Genomic DNA, 23,494 nt, shown 5'->3' with positions numbered 1-23,494 from the left:
GCTTAACAGCGTGCCGCACAAGTGTTGCCAATCCAGATCCTGCTGGGAAACTAAACATATCCTACGACAATGACTTGTCCTTGTACTTCAGAGCGGTGTGCCCAGTTTTAGATATCCTTGAAACTGAATCTGGAACTTGCCACCTCCTACCTCTCCCCGCTGTGACTCTAAGTAAATGCAAACAATCTTGAGAAAACATTTGATATGTGCCACCCCCCCCCCCCCCCCCCCCCCCGATGACATCTGGGTGCTATTTCTAGCTTGGCAGGCCTGGGTGAGAAGACTTAGCAGCTTACCATCTCCGTCTGATCTTAAAAAAAAATTTATTAAAGTTAATTACATGTGAGATTCATCGTGTACTTTATAACCAGGGTGAGAGTTCCTCGGATTGCCTCTTAACAGTATTCTTTCCTATCCCCAGGCTCCTGAGAGATGACGGGCATCTGGTACCTGTAATGTGTCGGAGTGCCAAGATCTGGTCATTAGTGCAAAAAGGATGCCACACTACATCTGATGTAAGTATAAGATCATTTCCTAATGGAAGTGAAAATATAGGAGATACTTAGGTTGTGCCACAGAATGTATTGCAGAGTGCAAGCTTGCCAGAATATTTCATCATACGTGATGTCATGCCACCCCCGTCAAATCATTCTCTGCAGCTATTACCTTTTGTACCACCACCTCTTCCCTTTAGAATGTAAGCTCTATGAGCAGGGCCCTCCTGTACCTTCTGTATTGTACTGTAATTGTGTTGTCCCCCCTATACATTGCAAAGCACTGCGTAAACTGCTGGCGCTATATAAATCATAATAATAATAATAATATAAATCACAGGTAGGCTCATTTTTCTCAGTCAAGATCTCATACAACTAACTAAAGCTGACCATAGATGCATTGTTTTTTTGTTTGTTTTTTAAACATGTGCCCTCATCCCAACAATTAACCACTTCAGCCCCGGAAGATTTGGCTGCTGAATGACCGAGCCATTTTTTTGAGATATGCACTGCGTTGTTTTAACTGACAATTGCGCAGTCGTGAGACGCTGCACCCAAACAAAAGTGACGGCATTTTTTTGCCACAAATAGAGCTTTCTTTTGGTGGTATTTGATCATCTCTGCGGTTTTTATTTTTTGCGCTCTAAACAAAAAAAGAGGGACAATTTTGAAAAAAAAACACAATATTTTGTACTTTTTGCTATAATAAATATCCCAATTTTTTGTTAAAAAAGCAATTTTTTTCTTAGTTTAGGCCGATATGTATTCTTCTACATATTTTTGGTAAAAAAAAAAAAAAACGCAATAAGCGTGCATTGATTGGTTTGCACAAAAGTTATAGTATCTACAAAATAGGGGATAGATTTATTGCATTTTTATTATTTGTTTTTTACTGGTAATGGTGGTGATCTGCGATTTTTTTTTAGGACTACGACATTATGGCAGACACATCGGACACTTTTGATATGTTTTTGTGACCATTGCCATTTATACAACGATCAGAGCTATAAAAATGCACTGATTACTGTAAAAATTTCACTGGCAGGGAAGAGGTTAACACTAGGGGGCGATCAAGGGGTTAACTGTGTTCCCTGTGTATGTTCTAACTGTAGGGGGGAGGGGACTGACTAGGGGAAATGACCAAGCAGAACAAGGATTTGTGTGTTTACACACACACACACATCCCTGTTCTGCCTCTCGTGCCCGCTATCGCTCGTGGCCGGCAGTCATTGCAACCGTTGGCCACGAGCATCGGCACCCCCGCAGTGAAGCGGGTGCATGCGCTCGCCTGCTATCCTGCTTAAAGGAGCCGACGTATAGCTACAACAGCTTTTGGGATCGTGCAGACCTGCAGACCTGCAGACCTGCCACAGTATAATGACGGTGGCTGGTCGGCAAGCAGTTAACCACTTGCCGACCGACGCACGACGATGTACGTCCTATTTTTGAAGAGGGATATCTCGGTAACGGCAGCAGCTGCTGCCACAACCGAGATGTCCATCTCTTCAGGCGGCGGTCGGCTGTACGATAACGGTGGTCTCCGCGGTGGATTTGCAGCGAGATCACCGCTATCAGCGGCGGGAGAGGTGCCACCCTCTCTCCCGCCGCCCTCCCGCACCTTCCGCCGCTTACCGGAGCCGTCGGTAGCGGCGGAGGCGATCGGGTCCTCTTCCTAGCTGGGCATAGAGACAAGTGAGGCTAAGATGGCCCCCACTCGTCTCTATACCATAGGAGGGCGGAAGCGACGTCAAAACGTCACTTACGCTCATACCTCTTAAAGGTATATTTTTTTTGTTGCATTTTTTCTTTTCTTTTTTGTTGCATTTTAGCCCAAATATGAGATCTGAGGACTTTTTGACCCCAGATCTCATATTTAAGAGGACCTGTCATGCTTTTTTCTATTACAAGGGATGTTTACATTCCTTGTAATAGGAATAAAAGTGATCCATTTTTTTTTTAAAACAGTGTAAAAATAAATAAAATCAATTAAAATAAATAAGAAAAAAAAAAAGTTTTTTAAAAACACCCCGTCACGACGAGCTTGCGCACAGAAGCGAGCGCATACGTGAGTAGCGCCCGCATATGAAAATGGTGGTCAAACCACACATGTGAGGTATCGCCGCGATCGGTAGAGTGAGAACAACAATTCTAGCCCTAGACCTCCTCTGTAACGCAAAAAATGCAACCTGTAGAATTTTTTAAATGTCGCTTATGGAGATTTTTGAGGCTAAAAGTTTGACGCCATTCCACGAGCGGGCGCAATTTTGAAGCGTGACATGTTGGGTATCAATTTACTCGGCGTACCATTATCTTTCACAATATAAAAAAAAATTGGGCTAATTTTACTGTTGTCTTATTTTTTTATTTAAAAAAGTGAATTTTTTCCAAAAAAAGTGCGCTTGTAAGACCGCTGCGCAAATACGGTGTGAAAAAAAGTATTTCAATAACCGCCATTTTATTCTCTACGGTGTTAGAAAAAAAACAATATAAAATGTTTGAGGGTTCTAAGTAATTTTCTAGCAAAAAAAACTGTTTTAAACATTTAAACACCAAGTCTGAAAAAGAGGCCTGGTCCTTAAGGCCGCGTACACACGGGCGGACTGTATGGCCTACTTAGTCCGTCATACAATCCGACGGACAGTCCGTCATACTTTCGAATGAACGCACTTGACCACACACGGATGCACAAACAGTCCGTCGAAAGCTTGCGCGATGACGTGTACAGCACGTACGACGGGACTAGAAATAGGAAGTCCAATACACAGCAATGCACCCTTCCGCCGTGTAAATCCTTTCTGAGCATGCGCCATTCTTAGTCCGTCGAACTAGCCTACTGACGAGCGGATTGTCCGCTGAAACCAAAGTATGACGGACAGAATTACGGAAAATCCGAAATACTTAGTACGCCAGACTGCACGCTGAAAAAGTCAGCTGAAGCCCACACACGAGCGGACTGTCCGCTGAAATGTGTTTCGACGGACTAAGTAGGCCAGACAGTCCGCCCGTGTGTACGCGGCCTAAGTGGTTAAGGTGGATGGAGGAATATGCTCCACTGTGCTATTGTATTGTGGTAACAGGGGGTCCTCCGCTCTCAGAATACACTGATCAGCGCTGCAGCTGATTGACTCCATGCACTAATTGAGTGAACATTTTCCAACATTCCCATTTAAGAAAAGTCAATCATTAGATCAACTTCTCTCGAACGTGAATGGCTATAGAACAATCAAAAAGCATCCAATCCTTACTGAACTGACCAATTTTCGATCCACACATAACCAGCTTAATAAATCACCAACAAATGATTTCTCGATTATTTCTATGACATGTCTGAAGAAGAGAATTATTTTTGTAAGCTTGCATTCTGAATCACACTCACTGGCTACTTTTTTAGGTATACCTTCTTAGTACCGGGTTGGACCCCCCCCCCTTTTGCCCCCAGAACTGCCTTCATTTATGTTTTTGGTCCATATGACATGATAGCATCACACAGTTGCCACAGATTTGATGGCTGCATGTCCATGATATGAATCTCCTGTTCCACCACATCCCAAAGGTGCTCTATTGGATTGAGATCTGTTGACTGTGGAGGCCATTGGAGTACAGTGACATCATTGTCATGTTCAAGAAACCAGTGGTGAGATGATTTGAGCTTTGTGACATGGAGCATTATTCTGCTGGAAGGAGCCATCAGAAGATGGGTACACTGTAGTCATAAAGGGAGCGACATGGTTAGCAACAACACTCAGGTAGGCCTTGGCATCTAAACAATGCTCAATTAATACTAAGGGGCCCAAAGTGTGCCAAGAAAATATCCCCCACACCATTACACCACCACCAACCTGAACTGTTGATACAAGGAAGGATGGATCCATGCTTTTATGTTGTTTACACCAAATTCTGACCCAACCATCTGAATGTCGCAGCTGAAATCCAGACTCATCAGACCAGGCAATGTTTTTACAATCTTCTATTGTCCAGTTTTGGTGAGCCTGTGCGAATTGTAGCCTCAGCTTCCCATTCTTAGCTGGCAGAAGTGGCACTCAGAGAGGTCTTCTGCTGCTGTAGCCCATCTGCTTCAAAGTTTGATGTGTTCTGCATTCAGAGATGGTATTCTGCATACCTTGGTTGTAACAAGTTGTTATTTGAGTTACTGTTGCCTTTCTATCACCTCAATCAAGTTTGCCCATTGTCCTCTGACCTCCAAAATCAACAAGGCATTTTCCACCACACAACTGCCGCTCACTGGATATTTTCTCTTTTTCAGGATCATTCTTTGTAAACCCGAGAGATGGTTGTGCATGAAAATTCCAGTAGACCAGCAGTTTTTTAAATACTCAGATCAGCTTGTCTGGCACCAACAACCATGTCATGTTCAAAGGCACTTTAATCCCCTTTCTGATGCTCGGTTTGAACTTCAGCAAGTCACCTTCACCACACCTAGATGCTTAAATGCATTGAGTTGCTGCCATGTGATTGGCCGATTAGCAATTTGTGTTGCCAAGCAATTGAACAGGTGTACCTAATAAAGTGTCCGGTGAACTATGTTAAAAGTGAAATTGAAAAGTGTGAAAAGTGAATTTTTATTTAATTTTTGTTATACTTACCTCCACTGTGCAGCTCGTTTTGCACAGAGTGGCCCCGAACCTGCTCTTCTGGGGTCCCTCGGCGGCTGTCTCGGCTTCCTCCCACAGGTGCTTCTCACGTTCATGCGAGCTCCCTCGCATGGTGAGAAGCATCTGCGCGCGCGCTCCCGTGATACAGCCGGCAGCTATAGCCGCTCGCTGTATCACACGGCCCCGCCCCCGGCGCTCCGCGTCAGTGGATGTGATTGACAGCAGCGCGAGCCAATGGCTGCGCTGCTTTCCATCCATCCACTCCAGCCAATCAGCGGCCAGGCTGAACAGTGGAAAGGACGTTGGGGGACGAGCGTGGGACTTTCGAGGGGTGAGGTAAGTAAAACGGGGGGGCTGGGGGCGCAGGCACTGTCAGATGTTTTTTCACCTTGATGCATAGACTGCATTAAGGTGAAAAAACATTTACCTTTACAACCCCTTTAAGGCCTGGTTCACACTACCTGCAGTGCAAATTCACAGTGAATTTGCTGCAAATCCGCACCGCATCTAAATTGTAACGTGTTCATCCGAACTGATTGCAGAATGTATGTTAAGGTAATGGCACCCCGCAATCGTTTTGCAAAACGCAGTGCGCTTTGCAGAATCAGATCGCAGGAGTGTGTTTTACTACCTGGTAATCCTGCTGGAAGATCCGTTATTGTTGTACTTCCAGCATTGAAATTGCTCAGCAGTGTTGTCACCCCATGGGCAGGGGAGTCTTAGATACACATTTCGATATACATTTAGATACACATTTAGTTCACATAGACTTTAAGTAAGCAACCAACAGTTTAAAGCGATATTAAACCCCAAAACCTAAAGTTTTACATATTGCAGCTTACCAGTCATTAGATGGATGGCTGCAAGACTTTTCTTTTTTGGGGATTTTTTTGCCCTGTCTTTTCACCTGGTGATAGACAGTAACATACCTCCTGTATTAGAGTGCCCCCACTCTGGAGGAAAGAGCACAGGAGCACCTTTGGACAGTAGCACTGTCAGTCTGGGGGAAGGGCAGTGTTAAATGTACTAGCAGATTTAGGTACACTAACAAATTGAACCAAAACTCCAGCTAATACTTTTTAAGCAGTTACAGCAACCTGTTTTTTTCCTTTTGGGATAAAGGTTTTACATACATAAATAAAAAAGGTACATGTGGGTGAGTCACCAATCAATACCTGCACCACAGGTGCAGTATAAGGCAAATAGAAGAGAGTATTTGGGACTTTTCAGGTGCTTTTATCAACCAATACTTGTTATGTTAAAAAAGTCATCATTTATTTAAACATCACTAAAATGTACATATACTCTTTGGGTTTTATATCATATACTTCCTGCTTAGTATGATTGGGTTTTGATGTTAAAATAACAAGACGTTTCGCCTGCTGGGCTTCTTCAGGGGATATTTTGTGTGCTTCAGGTCAAATACTTCTATCAAATAAACATACAGCGTAAGTATACATAGCAACAGTAAAAATATTATCAGTAAAATATTATTATAATATTTTTACTGTTGCTATGTATACAAACACTGTATGTTTATTTGATAGAAGTGTTTGACCTGCAGTGGACAAAATATCCCATGAAAAAGCCAAGTGGGCGAAACATGTCTGGATTTTGCCATCAAAGCAGCTAAGCAGGAAGTATATGATATGAAATCCATATATATGTACATTTTCTTTCTATATATATGCAAATACATATTAAAGATTTTTTAATAAATTATGATTTTTTTAACATAAGTTTTGGTTGATGAAAGCACTTGAAAAGTCCCAACTACATAAATAAAAGTTGATCACTTTTATAAAGTTGATCACTGTATGCACACCTGGAAGTGGTAAGTGGTTTGTCTCAACTCTCGAACTGCTACATCTGCAGGTCAATTTGTTCAGATGAAAAACAACAGAATTACCAGCCAGATCATCAGGTGAAAATATTGAAAAGAAAGCCGAAAAAATAAAAAGAATGCAGCCATCACATCTAAGAATTGGTAAACTGCAAAATAATCAATTTTTGCTTTTGGGTTTAAAACTGCTTTAACCACTTTCCGCTCAGCCTATAGCAAAATGACGGTTGGGCGGTGGTTCAGTTATCCTGACTGGATGTCATATGACATATTTCTGGGTAACAACCGGCGCATGCCTGTGGGGGCGCTCGGTGATCGGTGTTGTGCCGTGTCTGTCTGACGGAGGCTCTTTACCACGTGATCAGCCATGTCCAATCACGGCTGATCACATTGTAGACAGGAAAAGCCGTGTATCAGCTTTTCCTCACTCGCGTCTGACAGACGTGAGTAGAGGAGAGATGGTCGTCCACTCTCCTGACGGGGGGGTCTGATGATTATCGCTGCTGATCATGGATGGCCATCAGGTATGCCACCCTGGACCACCAGGGATGCCAGTCAGTTCCCAAACATGATGCCAATCAGTGCCCAGACATGATGCCAATCAGTGCCCATCAGCAATGCCTGCCAGTGCCATCAGTGATGCCTATCAGTGCCATCTATGAGTGTCCATCGATGCCACCCATCAGTGTCCATCAATGCCACCTATCAGTGCCCATCAGTGCCAACTGTTAGTGCCCATGAGTGCCGTCTATCAGTGCCACCCATAAGTACCCATCAGTGCAGCCTTTCGATGCCCATCACTGTCGCCTATCAGTGCCCATCAGTGCCATCTATGAGTGCCCATAAGTGCCGCTTATCAATGATCATCAGTTCTGCATATCAGTGCCTATCATCAGTGCCCATCAGTTTCACCTCATTGGTGCCACCTCATCAGTGCTCACTTATCAGTGTTTAGAAAAAAAATGCAGAGGTCATCAAATACCACTAAAAGAAAGCTCTATAGATGGGAACAAAATGATAAAAAATTTAGTTTGGGTACAGTGTAGCATGACCGTGCAATTGTCATTTAAAAAGTGACAGCGCTGAAAGCTGAAAGTTGGCCTGGGCAGGGGTGGAAAATGCCTGGTATTGAAGTGGTTAACGACGAACACATTTAAGTAGTTACAGCAAACTTTCTTTACTTATGGGGAAAAGAGTGTTGTAAGCATACTTGCCAGTGATATATACGTACATCCCAATGTTTTTAGAAGGGAGCGAGGGACTCCTATTAGCAAAAGTATGTAGGCATAGGTCACACCCCCTGCCACGCCCCCTTAAAGGAAAATTATACAAAAAAATTATAAGTTAAACCCACAAGTGCTAATTTTACCACTACTATTTATTTATATTGGCTTTTGAAATTTACAAATGCAGTAATTTAGAAATTAAATGAAAGATTTGGCACTGTAAACCACTGAATAAATAGTGCATTTTATATACAACAATAAAGATCATTCCACAATGAGGGACATATGAGGAGGAAAGAGGGACAGAGGGACTGTGTTCCAAATGAGTGACAGTCCCTTGAAATCAGAGACAGTTGGGAGCTAAGTATATGGCTTTTCCAAATCCCTGTAACTGTCACTTCTCCTTGGCTGCATGTAAATGTGGAGAAAAATCTAACTGAAGCCATGTAAAGTAAAAAAAAGGGGTTTATGTACTGAAGAGATTTACAAGTATTAACCCCTATACAGTTACAAGAAAAGTATTTTTACTGTAGTGGCCCTTTAAATTAGCCAACGAAAGGTGTCACCAGATTTTCAATGGCATACACAATACCTAAAGCCATGTAAACACGATCAGATTTTCTGACGGGAATTGTGTGTTGACAGACTGTTGGCCTAAAATCCAACCGTTTGCACGCTCCTTCGGACAATTGTCAGATTTTCCGATCGTGTGTACACAAGTCCGTCAGACAAAAGTCCAAAGTACAAACACGCATGCTCGGAAGCAGAAGCGGTCAGTCTTGTAAATTTACTAGTTCGTAATGGAGAATTAACATTCCTGACACGGCAAATTATGAAATCTTGAAATGCAAAGTCTGGCCGTGTGTATGCGGCATAATGGGGGCATTTTCGGCTTTTTAGGTATGTTATCATTGAACTCTATATAATGTGCATTTCAGGAAAGTGCATCAAAGATACATCAAGCAGGATTTTTTTTTAAATGTACATAAAATGCACATGTGTCAATGGGGCCTAAAAGAGAAGCAGCTCAGTCCCTGCCTTGCAGATTTGAGCTTTTACATTTACTGTTTTATAATGCACTTAAAATAATACAACAGGATGCAGCACCACAATAAAATGCCATTCAAATCCTTTCTCAGCAGCACTCCATGCTAATCTTACAATCTGTTTGATGGCTTATGTAAAGATACATTAATCCTGGGATATTTCTTTTGTACTTCCTGTGTACCATTTTTAGGTTACATTCCTGATATCTCCATTTCTGTATGTTCCTGTTTATGTAACATACGCTCTTTGTACCTCCTATACCGAAATACCTAAGCTCCAAAAGAAGCTTCAAAGCCAGTGTGTAGCCCCTGATTTCCTTGTATAGATTCCATGGCAGTTTAATATAATTTGTGTGAATAGCGATGTGCTGTATTTCATTTTTTATGTACTATTTTATATAACTTTGGTATTACCTGGGGCTGTATTAGGCGAGGGCAAGGAGCAGGGCAGGACTTACCATTGGGCTTGATTGGGCTCAAGCCCATGGGCCCCGTCCAATAGGGGGCCCCGCAGGCCCCACCGAGATACATAGCCAAGTGTACTCGGCTCAGCTCCGCTCACAGTCCCACCCAATGATGGACATAACACAGGGACTGGGCATGACTGTGAGCCGAGCACTCTCGGCTACTCTTGGCTCCGCTCGGGACTGTGAGAGGATCCGAGAGCCGCCGAGAGCCATTTTTAAACTTCAAGACTGCAATGACAAGGCTGAAAATGACACTGGGGCAAGGCTACAAATGACACTGACAAGGCTGCAATGACACTGAACAAGGCTGCAGATGGACACTGATAAGGCTGCATTGATGAGCAAGTAAGTTTTTTTTCCCCTTAAACTTCCCTCCTAAAAGTTTTTTTCCTTAAAATTCCCTCCTAAACTTGGAGTGCGTGTTATAATCTGGCGCGTGTTATACGTTGATAAATACGGTAATGTATAGACAGTAGGGCCCGAAAGCGACTCAAGCCCAGGGGCCCCCACCACCCTAAGTCCTGCCCTGGCAAGGAGTATTTTGATAATTGTCCTTTTTTTATTTTAAAAACCCCAAAAAATCAAATATACAAATATTGAAATCAAAGATTTTATATTTAATAAAAAACAGAACGTGTTGGTGCCTAAGAAACATTCGCTAGAGGGAAAGATGGATATTCTTTGGGTTGTAACAATAAAGATTAAAAATGAAGGACAGTAAGGGCTCTTCTACACCTACAGACAGGTTCAGGTCTTCAGATCCGCCTATCAGTTTTTAAAATGGACCTGAATGGACGCTCAATGTACTCTGGTGTCATGTTCGCTGATATCTGATCCGATCCGCAAAATCCAGAAGGATGGAAATCCTATTTTCCATCCATCTGGCGGATCGGATGAAAACTGACAGGCGGATCCATTTTCATACGATCCCCCATAGCGGAGATCTGACAGTTCCGTCCCTACACAGTAAGCGGAGACGGACCTGTCATTCACTGGTTCAGCAGGGATCAATGGAGCGATCCTTGCTGAGTAGGGATTAGCTTCGAGTTCGAGTCGAACTCATTTTCGACTCGAACATTGCCTGTTCAGCGAACAGTGAACAATTTGGGCTGTTCGCGGCAAATTCGAAAAAAAGCCGGAACACCCTGTACAAGTCTATGGGAGAAATCTAAAGTGCTAATTTTAAAGGCTAATATGCAAGTTACTGTCCTAAAAAGTGTTTGGGGACCTGGATCCTGCCCCAGGGGACATGAATCAATGCAAAAAAAAGTTCTAAAAACTGACGTTTTTTCAGGAGCAGTGATTTTAATAATGATTAAAGTGAAACAATAAAAGTGTTATATTCCTTTAAATTTCGTACCGGGGGGTGTCTATAGTATGCCTGTGAAGGGGCGCATGTTTCCTGTGCTTAGAACTGTCCCTGCACATAGTGTCATTTCTGTAGGAAAAAAAGTATTTTAAAATCACTACATTATCACAGCTATAATGAATTGTCGGCTCCCGTAATACAGAGAACACTCAATGAGTGTGCTCTGTATTACAGGAGCCAACAATTCATTCATTGATAAAATATAAAAAAAAAGCGTGGGGTTCCCCTAAATTCAATTACCAGGCCCTTCAGGTCTGGTATGGATATTAAGGGGAACCCTGCATCAAATAAAAAAATAAAAAATTACGTGGGGTTCCCCCTAAATAACACAAACACACTTTTGAAAAATTCCTTTATTAAAAATAAAAAAAATAAAAAAAAGATTTCAGCGGTGGTAATCCACTCTTCCTATCCAGTGACGGATGATCATCTCTCCGGGGTCCACCGATGGCTGATCTGATCCAGCGACGGGTGATTTTCAGTCCAGCGCAGTCCATCCATGCATCCATCTTCTCTCTCCACTGAGGAGACACTGCGGGGATCCCAGCGCCTGACGTTTCTTATATTAGGAGGGCGGAGCCACCTGTCACCTGACCCCGCCCCTCTGACGCTAGTGAGGGAAGCCAGGGCTTCCCCAATGACGTATGGGTGACCCCGCCCCCCTCTGATGTAACGCAGGTTTCTGTTTCAAAGTTACATCAGCATGCCCCTTACATATGAGTCCCCATCAAAGTCCCACCATACATCAGAGGGCCTGATAAAATCTTGCAGTAAGCCATATTTTGCCCACAGTCCACAATTTGAAGACCCCTGGTCTACAGCAAGCACTTTTATGGTATATTATGGCATTCTTGTGTATGTGTGAAATATTGCAACTAATGAAGTGTGTACAGTAAGTACCAATTTACAATTTACAAAAAATAGTGGGTCGCTTGATCTGCATTATTTTCACAGAATACAATGTGTTCTGTGAGTGGAGGAGGTGGGGATGCTTTGGGGCGGGAGGGGCTCTGCCTCCCTCACCTCAAAGCACCTTGTCCTGATGTCGATGGGGACAAGGGCCTCTTCCCATCAACCCTGGGTGGTGGTTGTGAAGATCTGCAGGCAGGGGGCTTATCGGAATCTTTAAGATCCCTTTAACAAGAGGGCCCCCAGATTCCAGACCCTCCATGTGAATGAGTATGGGGTAACCACCGAATGCCAGCTCTGCTGTTTGTTCTTAAATAGGTAAGGGTCAGGGCCACTTGGTGACCTCACCTGGTGGCACCGTCACCTTGTGACATCACCGACCCAGGATGCACCCCCACAACCACAGCCTAGGGTTGTCAGGAAGAGCCCCTTGTACACATCAACATGGGGATAAGGTGCTTTGGGGTGGGGGGGGCAGAGCCCTCCCACCAACAAGCCCCCCCCCCCCGTGTTGAGGGCATGTAGCCTGATATGGATCATGGTTTAAGAACTGCAGATCATGTTTTTGAGTGAGGTAGAAGCTCTATGGTGATTAGTCCATATTTGCCATAATTTCTCAAACTTGACCATGTTGTCATTTTTATACACCAACATTAACTCATATTGAGCTTGTGTATTCAACCTTATAACAAAATCAGATAAATTTGGTGCTTCATTGGATTTCCATTTTTGTTATAGTCAGCCTTGCTGCTATTAATACATTTGCTACTACTGTTCTATACTTTACAGAGTAAAGATCCAGATTTATTCCTAAAAGGGCCATTGCGGAAGTAATGGAAAGTAAATTATCAGTGAGGTTGGTAATGAATGTCGAAACTGATTTCCAAAAGCTACCAAGATTTTTTCAATTCCATAAATTATGATAAAGGGAACCAGTTTGTTCATTGCATTGCCAGCAAGTTGGGGAGAGTGATGGGTAGATTTTGGAAAGTTTATAAGGTGTAAGGTACCATCTGTTTAACCACTTGCAGACCGGACCAATTTGCTGGTCAAAGATCAGACCCCTTTTTGCAATTCGGCACTGCGTCGCTTTAACTGACAATTGCGCGGTCGTGCGACGTGGCTCCCAAACAAAATTGATGTCCTTTTTTTCCCACAAATAGAGCTTTCTTTTGGTGGTATTTGATCACCCCTGCGTTTTTTTTTTTTTTGCGCTATAACCAAAAATAGAGCGACAATTTTGAAAAAAACGCATTATTTTTTACTTTTTGTTATAATAAATATCCCCCAAAAATATATAAAAAATTTTTTTTTCCCCTCAGTTTAGGCCGATACGTATTCTTCTACATATTTTTGGTAAAAAAAAAATCGCAATAAGCGATTATTGATTGGTTTGCGCAAAAGTTATAGCGTTTACAAAATAGGGATAGTTTTATAGCATTTTTATTAATAATTTTTTATTATTTTTTTTTTTTACTAGTAATGGCGGCGATCAGCAATTTTTATTGTGACTGCGACATTGTGGGGGACCCATCGGACATTTTTGACACATTTTTGGGACCATTGTCATTTATACAGTAATCACTGCTATATAAATGCAGTGATTCCTGTGTAAATGACACTGGCAGTGAAAGGGTTAACCAGTGGGTGGCAGTGTAGGGGTTAAGTGTTCCTAGGGGTGTGTTACTAACTGTGGGGGGGTTGGGCTTTCATTTAGTGAACACTGATCTCTGCTCCAATCACATGGAGCAGAGATCAGCGTCACTAGTTGCTAGGCAGAATGGAGAAATGTTGTTTACACAGCATTTCCTCCATTCGGCCGCTCCGTGAGACGATCGCGGGAATGCCCGCGGCGATCGAGTCCGCGGGTCCCGCGACCGAACTCACGGGGGTTCCGACCAGCACGGGAGCGCGCCGCCGGCGGCGTGCTCCCGATGGCAGGGCGGCATTGAATATTGGACGTACCTGTACGCCAATATGCCTGCCCGTGCCATTCTGTCGACGTACATCGTCATGCGCTGGTCGGGAAGTGGTTAATATCTTTTGGGCATTATCCCAATGTTCAACGCAGGATGATGCCCTAGTGCTCAGAATTATGGACTTATTCCATTGTTGCCAAAAAATAGATAGCTAAGATCCTTTTCCCATTTCAGCATATTATTGGTTTTAACAGATTTAGCGAATTCTGAGAAAAGTTAGTAAAATAAGGATATTCCTTTCTTATCTTTCAAAATGTCTAAGTTTTTTTTAACACCAGCTTTTTATAGGCTAGGGGTAGGTTGACATAGTAATTAAACCCCTGTGAAATCCAATTATTCACTGTTTGGGTATGCCAGTTTTGCTGCAGCAGGTTCTATACATGGTACAGATGTGCCACTTTACAGACAGACTAAGGGGACCCCCACGCAGTATATTTAAAGGAATTTTTCATTATTGTTTCTCTTTAAGCATCATTAAAATCATGGCTCCTGTACAAATAATTGTTATAATAGTTGTGCTTTACTGTTTCTCTCTCTGTCACAATACAAGTCTAGGAGTCTGCTTTAACTGATTGAAATCAATGCAGTCTCCAGTGTAATAGAGTTAGTATAGTAGTCCTTTAGCAAAGGTGACTTTTAAAAATCAACTTGACAGCTCTCATTCTTGCCTGTGCACATAACTTGTCTGCATCGGGCAACATTAGCAATGCTTCCTGTCCTCCTTCTACCATCCTTCAGAGGCTTTACCAGGAAACGCAGCTGGATGGAGTTGGTCGCAGCAGGGAAGATAGCTCAAATAGCCAAGATGTTTTATTCAGAGGCTTCCTTTTTTTTGTTTTTTTTTGTTTTTTTACATTTTTTTGTTCTACCCACATATAGAAGAATCACAAGGAACAGATGAGCGCTTTTAAACATTTTTTAATTATTCCCAAGAAACCACCAAGCCTTCTTTGAATGAACTACAAAGGCATACATCCTGTGCAGGTCACCATTGTCAGGTTTTATATAGACACAGAGCTGTGCTGGTAACTGATGTATAATGACCTTTATAACGGCTCCATATGTTTTATCATAAGCCATGTTATAGGGTTCATAGTGCAAAATATGAAGTTAGAATATGGAAAAGCTTTCATCTTTAAAGCAGAACTCCGGGCACAACAACTTTAGCTGAAATATATCCCTCAAAGGCCACAAAGGATATAATTCCATTTTGTCTGCACCAAATTTGCAGTTTGCAAACCCAGTTATTATCTTGTAAAATTAGCAGTGACATCATCACTGTGCCGTACATAGGCTGTGCAGTGCTGTGGGAGGGACCCAGCAGGCTCCACCCACTACAGGCTGCCTGCAGAAAACTACAGGAGTAGGCGGAGACAGGACCAGTCACCCTGCACAAGAAGGGAGAGCAGCAGTGACCGGTAATTCTGCACAGAGGTAAAGCTTCATGCTGCATTACTGCAAGGATCTGGAATAAAATACACAAATCACACCAAGACTCTAGTAACCATACACACGACTTGTATTTAGACAATATTTTCTCCTATTGTAATTCAGCTTTGAGTCTAGCTCCTGCTGGAGTGTTCTTTTTTTTTTTTAAACACTTCTGGTCCACCCTATAGCAGTTTTACTACTACAGGGCGGCACCTGTGTGCAGGATCACACATATATACGCGATCCGACACTTTTGGGTAGGGGGCGCATGCGGCTGCTGGCGGTTTGCTTTTGTTGTGTTTACACACAGTGGAAGCCAATCCGGCAACCAATGATCGTTAGGCAGAGAGCCAGAACTGTGATCTGCCTATGTAAAAGGGCAGATCGTCATTCTGACCAAAGGGAATGGATGGAATTTGTGTTTCTGCAAAGTAGGGAATAAAATCCATCACTTCCCTGGTAAAAGCACCTCACACAGTATAGAAAAACACCTGCTAGGCACACAGTTAATCCTTTGATCTCCCCTGATATTAACCCCTTCCCAGCCAGTGTTATTAGTACAGTGACAATGGATATTTTTAGCACTGATCAGTGTATTAGAGTCACAGGTTCCCAAAAAGTGTCAGTTAGTGTCAGAATGTCCACCACGATATTGAAGTGTTGAAGTGCCGCTGATCCCCACCATTACTATTTAACGAAAAAGAAATGTATATGTATATATATATATATATATTATATATATATATATATATATATATATATATATATATATATATCTCCCATAGTTTGTAGATGCTATAAGTGTTTTTCTTTTTTTTTACCAAAAATATGTAGCAGAATACATATTGGCCTAAAATTTTTTTATTTTTTTTATTGGATATGTTTTATGGCAGAATGTAAAAAAAAATATATTTATGTTTTTCAAAATTGTCGGTCTTATTTTGTTTATAGCACAAAAAAAAGACACAGAGGGGATCAAATATCACCAAAATAAAGCTCTATTTGTGGGGAAAAAAGGACAGAAATTTTATTTGGGTACAGTGTTGCATGACTGCACAATTGTCAGTTAAAATAATGCAGTACCGGAAGTCAAAAAATGGCCTAGTCATGAAGGGGGGTAAATCTTCTGGAGGTCATGTGATTAATATATTGGATAATGAGAAAGATCGAGCAAATGTAATAGCATCCGGCAGGTTTTTATTGCTCTTTGTGTCAACAGTGGAGAGATTTCCCATCACTTCCTGCTACACAAAAAAAAACAAATCTTTGTCAGATTTAGAAAGGGGTAAATATTGTATCTGATGTTGTTGTTTTCTGTGCTTTCTTGTCTTGCTGACAACTGCAACTCCAACTATTTTACGGGTGTTACAAGAACAGGGAAAAACTCCCCAATAGGGTCACAGATGGAAATAAAAACATGATAGAAATGGCATCTCTTCCCCAAAGCTGATGAAAGCACATTCTATTGGAGTCAGCTGATCAGTGCTCTTTCAGATAGGCAGCTGGGAGAGAGGTAAAAATGGGCAGCTGAGCTGCAGTTTTACCCCTGAGCCATCTACCAGAACTGTCTGAATACAGCCGGGTGGGGCTGTATAGATGCTGCAGTCGTAATGCCTTTCTTCGCCTTTGAAGCATTTTTAATTGGGGGTGCAGATTTTAACAAGCAGTAACACCTGTCAAACTCACTTATCCACTTGCCAACCTCCTAACTGGGAAAATATGACATCAATTTACCGTTTAATACCGGGGTTATGGCTAGAAACCATAACCCCGGTATTACAATTTTCTTTTAGATAAAAATGATCGGAGCAGCTGATTAGCCGCAGGATAACTTTAAGATGAAGCGGGAGTGGTTGCCCCCCTCCTTCCAGTGGTTTTCACCTACCTTACCTGGCAGATTGGAAAGCCCGATCCATCAGTTGCAGTGGCTGGCCATAGAGATAAGCAGAGGAAAGATGGCCTCCACTCATCTCTAGGACAGTGATGGCGAACATTGGCACCCCAGATGTTTTGGAACTACATTCTCCATGCTGCACTCTGCAGTGTAGATGAGCATCATGGGAAATGTAGTTCCAAAACATCTGGGGTGCCAAGGTGCGCCATCCTTGGCCTAGGACGTCACTTCCGGTTCACCAACGATGTAAACAATGCCAATTTTAAAGCATCAGATCAGTGTATTTTTTTGATCTGATGCTGTCCATTGTAGAGAAGAGATGTGGGGTCTTATTGACCCCAGATCTCTCCATAAAGAGGACCTGTCATGCTTTATTGTTGTGAGAAGACATTTACATTTACGTTTAATGGGGCTGTGTCACAACCGCATGCAATGCATGCAAATATGGTGCAGTGCTGCATCATTATAGGGTTAAATCAGGCAGTCAAATGTCCCCTGAAATGCAATCTGACTGCAGATCGCTCTTCAGGGGGCACAGCAAGTATGAAAGAGCCCTTAGACAGTTCCAAGTAATTCTGCATGACACCAGGGGAATATTAAAAAGTAGTAAATGTGACTGTCACCAAGCATTCAGTGCAGGTGTTTTAAATGACAGTGTTTGATACTGCCAGAATGGTTGGTGAGGTGAACATCATATTCTCAGATTTATAACTATGCCCCCAGAGGTACAAATGTTTCCTCGCTCTGAAGGCGCTCTTACGTATGCTTTTATAACATTCCACCAGGCACGTGGAAATTCCTGTGAAAGAGAAAACAACAACTACATTCTAAACCTAGAAAGCTGCAGTAGGCCTCATGTTGACTGTTATTGAGTCTGGAGGAATGGCGGGGCAGCTGCTGGGGTCTGAGGTCTCCTCTCACAAGACGTTGGCTGGTACGTGACATATGTCACATTCTGTTTTTTTAGTGCCTTGATGGAGGAGATGGGGTCACAACAACAGTTTGTGCCTTCTGACAACCTCTGCACTTAAGTTCAGACTCCCATGGTGTCTTTTCATCACCTTGCGGTGCTTCTGTAGTGGCACTCCATGTGTTATGAGTCCCTTTCCTGACCCTTCTCCATCTTTGGTTACTACTCCAGGCTGACAGACTTTGACACCACTCACCCCATGTTTATGGATAACCGCACGTTTAGAACGAATGGCACACCTTCCATCAGACATGTGTTGCAGTGCAGTGGAACATGCGGAAACACAGTGTTGTGCAGTGTGCTGTCAAAAAATAGTGCATGCACCATTTATTGACAGGGCATGCTAGTGCATCAGCTGCAATGTACTGTACATCCATCAGATTTGTTGGGTGTCCTTCAAAAGAAATGGTACAAAATTGAACCAGAACTTTCAGAATTTTCATGGGATGCAGTTTACAGTAAAAACATGATGTGAGCAGGCCAAGTCATTTTTAGGTACCATCATATGTACCGTACACTAATATAAAAGTCCGGGGTACCCGAAAACAGTATCTTACTGTCCAAAAGAGGTTTGATTGTTAAATTATCTGTATTTCTATTTCTTTTTTTATTTAATATTGGATTTTTTTAAATAATAACACAAAAACATTTCTTTTACTCATGGTTAGTGTTTGGCTGAAGCCATTTAATATTAATCAACTGTATTTACTCTTTACATACCCTGGTGATTTTGGCCTTATAATATGCACACAAGTTGACACAAAGGGGTTTGAATGGCTATTAAAGGTAAACATCCTCACCTGTGATCTGTTTGCTTGTAATTGGTGTGTGTGTATAAAAGGTCAATGAGTTTCTGGACTCCTGACAGACCCTTGCATCTTTCATCCAGTGCTGCACTAAGGTTTCTGGATTCTGAGTCATGGGGAAAGCAAAAGAATTGTCAAAGGATTTGCGGGAAAAGGTAGTTGTACTGTGTAAAACAGGAAAGGGATATAAAAAGATATCAAAGGAATTGAGAATGCCAATCAGCAGTGTTCAAACACTGATCAAGAAGTGGAAAATGAGGGGTTCTGTTGAAACCAAACCACGGTCAGATAGACCAACTAAAATTTCAGCCACAACTGCCAGGAAAATTGTTGGGGATGCAAAGAAAAACCTACAAATAACTTCAGGTGAAATACAGGACTCTCTGAAAACATGTGGTGTGGCTGTTTCAAAATGCACAATAAGGATGCACTTGAAGCAAGATGGGCTGCATGGTTGAGTCGCCAGAAGGAAGCCATTACTACACAAATGTCACAAAGTATTCCACTTACAATACGCCAAACAGCAAAGAGACAAACCTCAAACCTTCTGGCACAAAGTCATTTGGAGTGATGAGACCAAATTTGAGCTTTTTGGCCACAACCATAAACACTTCATTTGGAGGGGAATCAACAAGGCCTATGATGAAAGGTACACCATTCCTAGTGTGAAACACGGAGGTGGATCACTGATGTTTTGGGGATGTGTGAGCTACAAAGGCACAGGACATTTGGTCAAAATTGATAGTAAGATGAATGCAGTATGTTATCAAAAAATACTGAGGAACATTTCCATTCATCAGCCAGGAAGCTGTGCACGGGACGTACTTGGACATGCCAACATGACAATGATCCAAAACACAAGGCCAAGTCAACCTGTCATTGGCTACAGCAGAATAAAGTGAAGGTTCCAGAGGGCCATCTCAGTCTCCAGACCTCAATATCATTGAGCCACTCTGGGGAGATCTCAAATGTGCAGTTCATGCAAGACAGCCCAAGAATTTAAAGGAACTGGAGGCTTTTTGGCAAGAGGAATGGGCAGCTTTACCATCTGAGAAGATAAAGAGCCTCATCCACAAATACCACAAAAGACTTCAAGCTTTCATTGATGTTAAAGGGGGCAATACACGGTATTAAGAACTGGGGTATGTAAACTTTTGATCAGGGTAATTTGGGTAGTTTCTGTCGCCATTATGATTTAAAAAGAGTAAACACAGTTGATTGATAATAAATGGCTTCAGCCAAACTCTAACCATGAGTGAAAGAAATGTTTTTGTGTTATTCATATTCTCTGAAAAATGGCCAAGAAATCATAAATTCTGCCAGGGTATGTAAACTATCTATCTATCTATCTATCTATCTATCTATCTATCTATCTATCTATCTATCTATCTATCTATCTATCTATCTATCTATCTATCTATCTATCTATCTATCTCCTAATTTAAGGTAAATAATGATATCTTGCTGGCACTTTGGCTACTGCTTTTCTTTTTCTTTCTTTTAGAGATGCTATGGCTGGGTTTGTTGAAGGGTAGTCACCAGGCAGAAAGAAGAATGCTGAATACTGGTTCATCTAGCCACAAGGGCAAGGATGCGGAACTGCACCACCTCCCCTACTGTTAGGATATGCCTTAGAATGGGTTTACCACCCTGTATCCATTCTCTGTCACCTTGATTTGCTGTGCCCACCCCTTGTCCCTGACTACCTGGACTTACTTAGCCACTTAAGCCCCGGACCATTTTGCTGGCAAAAGACCAGAGCACTTTTTGTGATTTGGCGCTGCGTCGCTTTAACTTACAATTGCGCGGCCGTGCTACGTGGCTCCAAAACAAAATTGACGTCCTTTTTTTTCCCACAAATAGTGCTTTATTTTGGTGGTATTTGATTACCTCTGGTTTTTATTTTTTGCACTATAAACAAAAAAATAGCAACAATTTTGAAAAAAAAAAAAAAAACTTTTTTTTTTACTTTTTGCTATAATAAATATCCCTAAAATATATATATAAAAAAATTGTTTTTCCTCAGTTTAGGCCGATACGTATTCTTCTACATATTTTGGGTAAAAAAAATCTCAATAAACGTTTGTTGATTGGTTTTCGCAAAAGTTATAGCCTCTAAAAAATAGGGGATAATTTTATGGCATTTTTAGTAATAATTTTGTTACTAGTAATGGCAGCAATCAGCAATTTTTATCGTGACTGCGACATTATGGCAGACACATCGGACAATTTTGACACATTTTTGGGACCATTGCCATTAATACAGCGATCAATGCTAAAAAATTGCATTGATTACTGTAAAATGTCACTGGCAGTGAAGGGGTTAACCACTAGGTGGCAATGTAGGGGTTAAGTGCGTCCTAAGGAGTGATTCTAACTGTGGGGGGGAGGGGCTGTGTGTGACATGACACTGATCACCGCTCCTGATTACAGGGAGAGCTGATCAGTGTCAGTGTCACTAGACAGAACAGGGAGATGCTTGTTTACATTAGCATCTCCCTGTTCTTTGTCCCCGTGAGAGATATCTCCACAGACATCAAGTCCACAGGACCCACGATCCCGCTCACGGAGCTCCCAGCGGGCATGCACCCGCAAGCCACCTCAGTATGTGCCCATCTGCCTGTATGTGCCCATCTGCCGCAGTATATCTGCATGAGGCGGTCAGGACGCGGTTAATGCTGGACTGCAGAATCTGGTAGTAAAGACGACACTTTACTTGTTTTGTCTCTAGAAATGTAGGTGACATGGCTAAATATTTTCTTCTTAATTTATATGATTAGTGTTTGGGCTTGAGCCATAGGGCTGAGCCCACAGTTATATTTTAATATAATTGTTGGGTTCCTAATAATGTTTAATTTTGTTAATAAACGTGATATTTGTATGAAAGGCAATTGTACTGTTTTTTTTCTATTTATTTAGACTGGTTTGGAGATTGTTCATACCAATCTTGGTATGGGGTGGCAGGGTTGGTATTTCCAGTCCCAGGATACTCTCAAGAAATCCCATGGTGACAACTTGGTGCTGAGTTCCTGGGTCTGCACACAATGAGGAACGATTAGCTGAACTGAATTCAAGGCCGGCGCTACCACTAGGCGGACTAGACAGCTGCCTAGGGCGCAGCAATGGCCTGTCATCTTCTCATCCCTGCTGGATGTAACCTTTGGTGCCGCCATTCCTGTGTGGCGGGTCTGCTGAAGTGTGTACCTGGGATGGAGAGGAAATATCTGCTGCCGGGGATCGTGCAGGGGCGTGATTGCACAGTGCTGTTAGTTGACAAAGCTCAAGATGGCATCTGTTTTTTCCTGTAGCACTGTCCTGACTGTAAGAAATTGGGCAGGGCAGTTTTCAACCCAATTTCTCACAGTCCTCTGCCTTCCTATCACCCAGTCCCCTGCTGATGCCCAGTCCCCTGCTGTCACCCAGCCCCCTGATGTCACCCAGCCCTCTGCTCTGCTTTCACCTAGTCCCCTGCTGTCACCCAGCCCTCTGCTTTCACCCAGTTCCCTGATGTACCCAGCCCTCTGCTCTGCTTTCGCCTAGTCTCCTGCTGTCACCCAGCCCTCTGCTTTCACCCAGTTCCCTGATGTCACCCAGCCCTCTGCTCTGCTTTCAGGTAGTCCCCTGCTGTCACCCAGCCCTCTGCTTTCACCCAGTCCCCTGATGTCACCCAGTCCTCTGCTCTGCTTTCACCTAGTCCACTGCTGTCACCCAGCCCTCTAAACAAAAATTTAAATGTTGGCAACTATGCTCGCTGTGTATGGCAGTTCAATGGGGGAGACAACAAACATCACAGGGGGCATTGACATGGCCGGTGCTAGACTATTTTGCTCACTTTCTATACTGTATAGATCAGTGATTCTCAACCTTTCTAGTGACCCCTTGATAACATTTCCCAAGTTGCCTAGCCATAACATTTATTTTCGTAGCGTGGGTTGTCAGCACCCAAGGCAAGAAAAGTAATTTGCGCCCCTAACCCACGGACATTTAGCGGTTCCTGAGTCCCTTTCACTCGTACAGTGTTAAAACCCCTTATGGTACATTTTAGGATGTACCACTCTTTCTCTTTGTTCTCCTTTCTTTCCCTTTTATCTCTCACTATCCTAATTTCTTATTTTTTTCCCCATCCCTCTCTAGCCGTCTTTCTTGTTCTTTCTCTTATTCTTTTTCTCCCTTTTTCTTTGTTCCTCCCTTTCTTTTCCTCTCCCTTCCATGTACTCTGTATTATTTGTTCTCTTGCTCCTTGGTGGGGGGTGGGATGAGTGGCAGTGCTGAGCGGAGTTCTGATCAACCAACTTAGGTCATCTGCTGATCTGAGAACTGTAGAGGGGACTTTTAATGGCAACTATAATCACAGGTAGTGTTACTTACTGTGTCTCCGACTTTGTGGTGTCTTGCAGCAGTGCTACCTTTGCCAAAAGCAGGGGATGGGGTCTCCTTCAGCCCCTCC

The 23,494-nt window shown here is 42.6% G+C and overlaps 1 long non-coding RNA gene across 1 annotated transcript in view; it reads left to right on the top strand.

Annotated features, from left to right (window-relative positions):
- LOC143974892 (uncharacterized) overlaps positions 1-21,913 on the top strand; it is a 95,491-nt gene extending 73,578 nt beyond the window's left edge. Inside the window, exons 3-4 of the long non-coding RNA XR_013272295.1 lie at positions 422-515; positions 20,552-21,913. This is a non-coding gene — a long non-coding RNA (uncharacterized LOC143974892). The remainder of the gene's footprint in view (positions 1-421; positions 516-20,551) is intronic.
- The last annotated feature ends 1,581 nt before the right edge of the window (positions 21,914-23,494 follow it).

The sequence above is a fragment of the Lithobates pipiens genome, unplaced genomic scaffold (assembly GCF_037356315.1).
Source record: "Lithobates pipiens isolate NorthernLeopardFrog02 unplaced genomic scaffold, aLitPip1_a1.2 Scaffold_1, whole genome shotgun sequence".
Lineage (NCBI taxonomy): Eukaryota > Metazoa > Chordata > Amphibia > Anura > Ranidae > Lithobates > Lithobates pipiens.
This window is presented reverse-complemented; position numbering and strand designations above follow the sequence as displayed.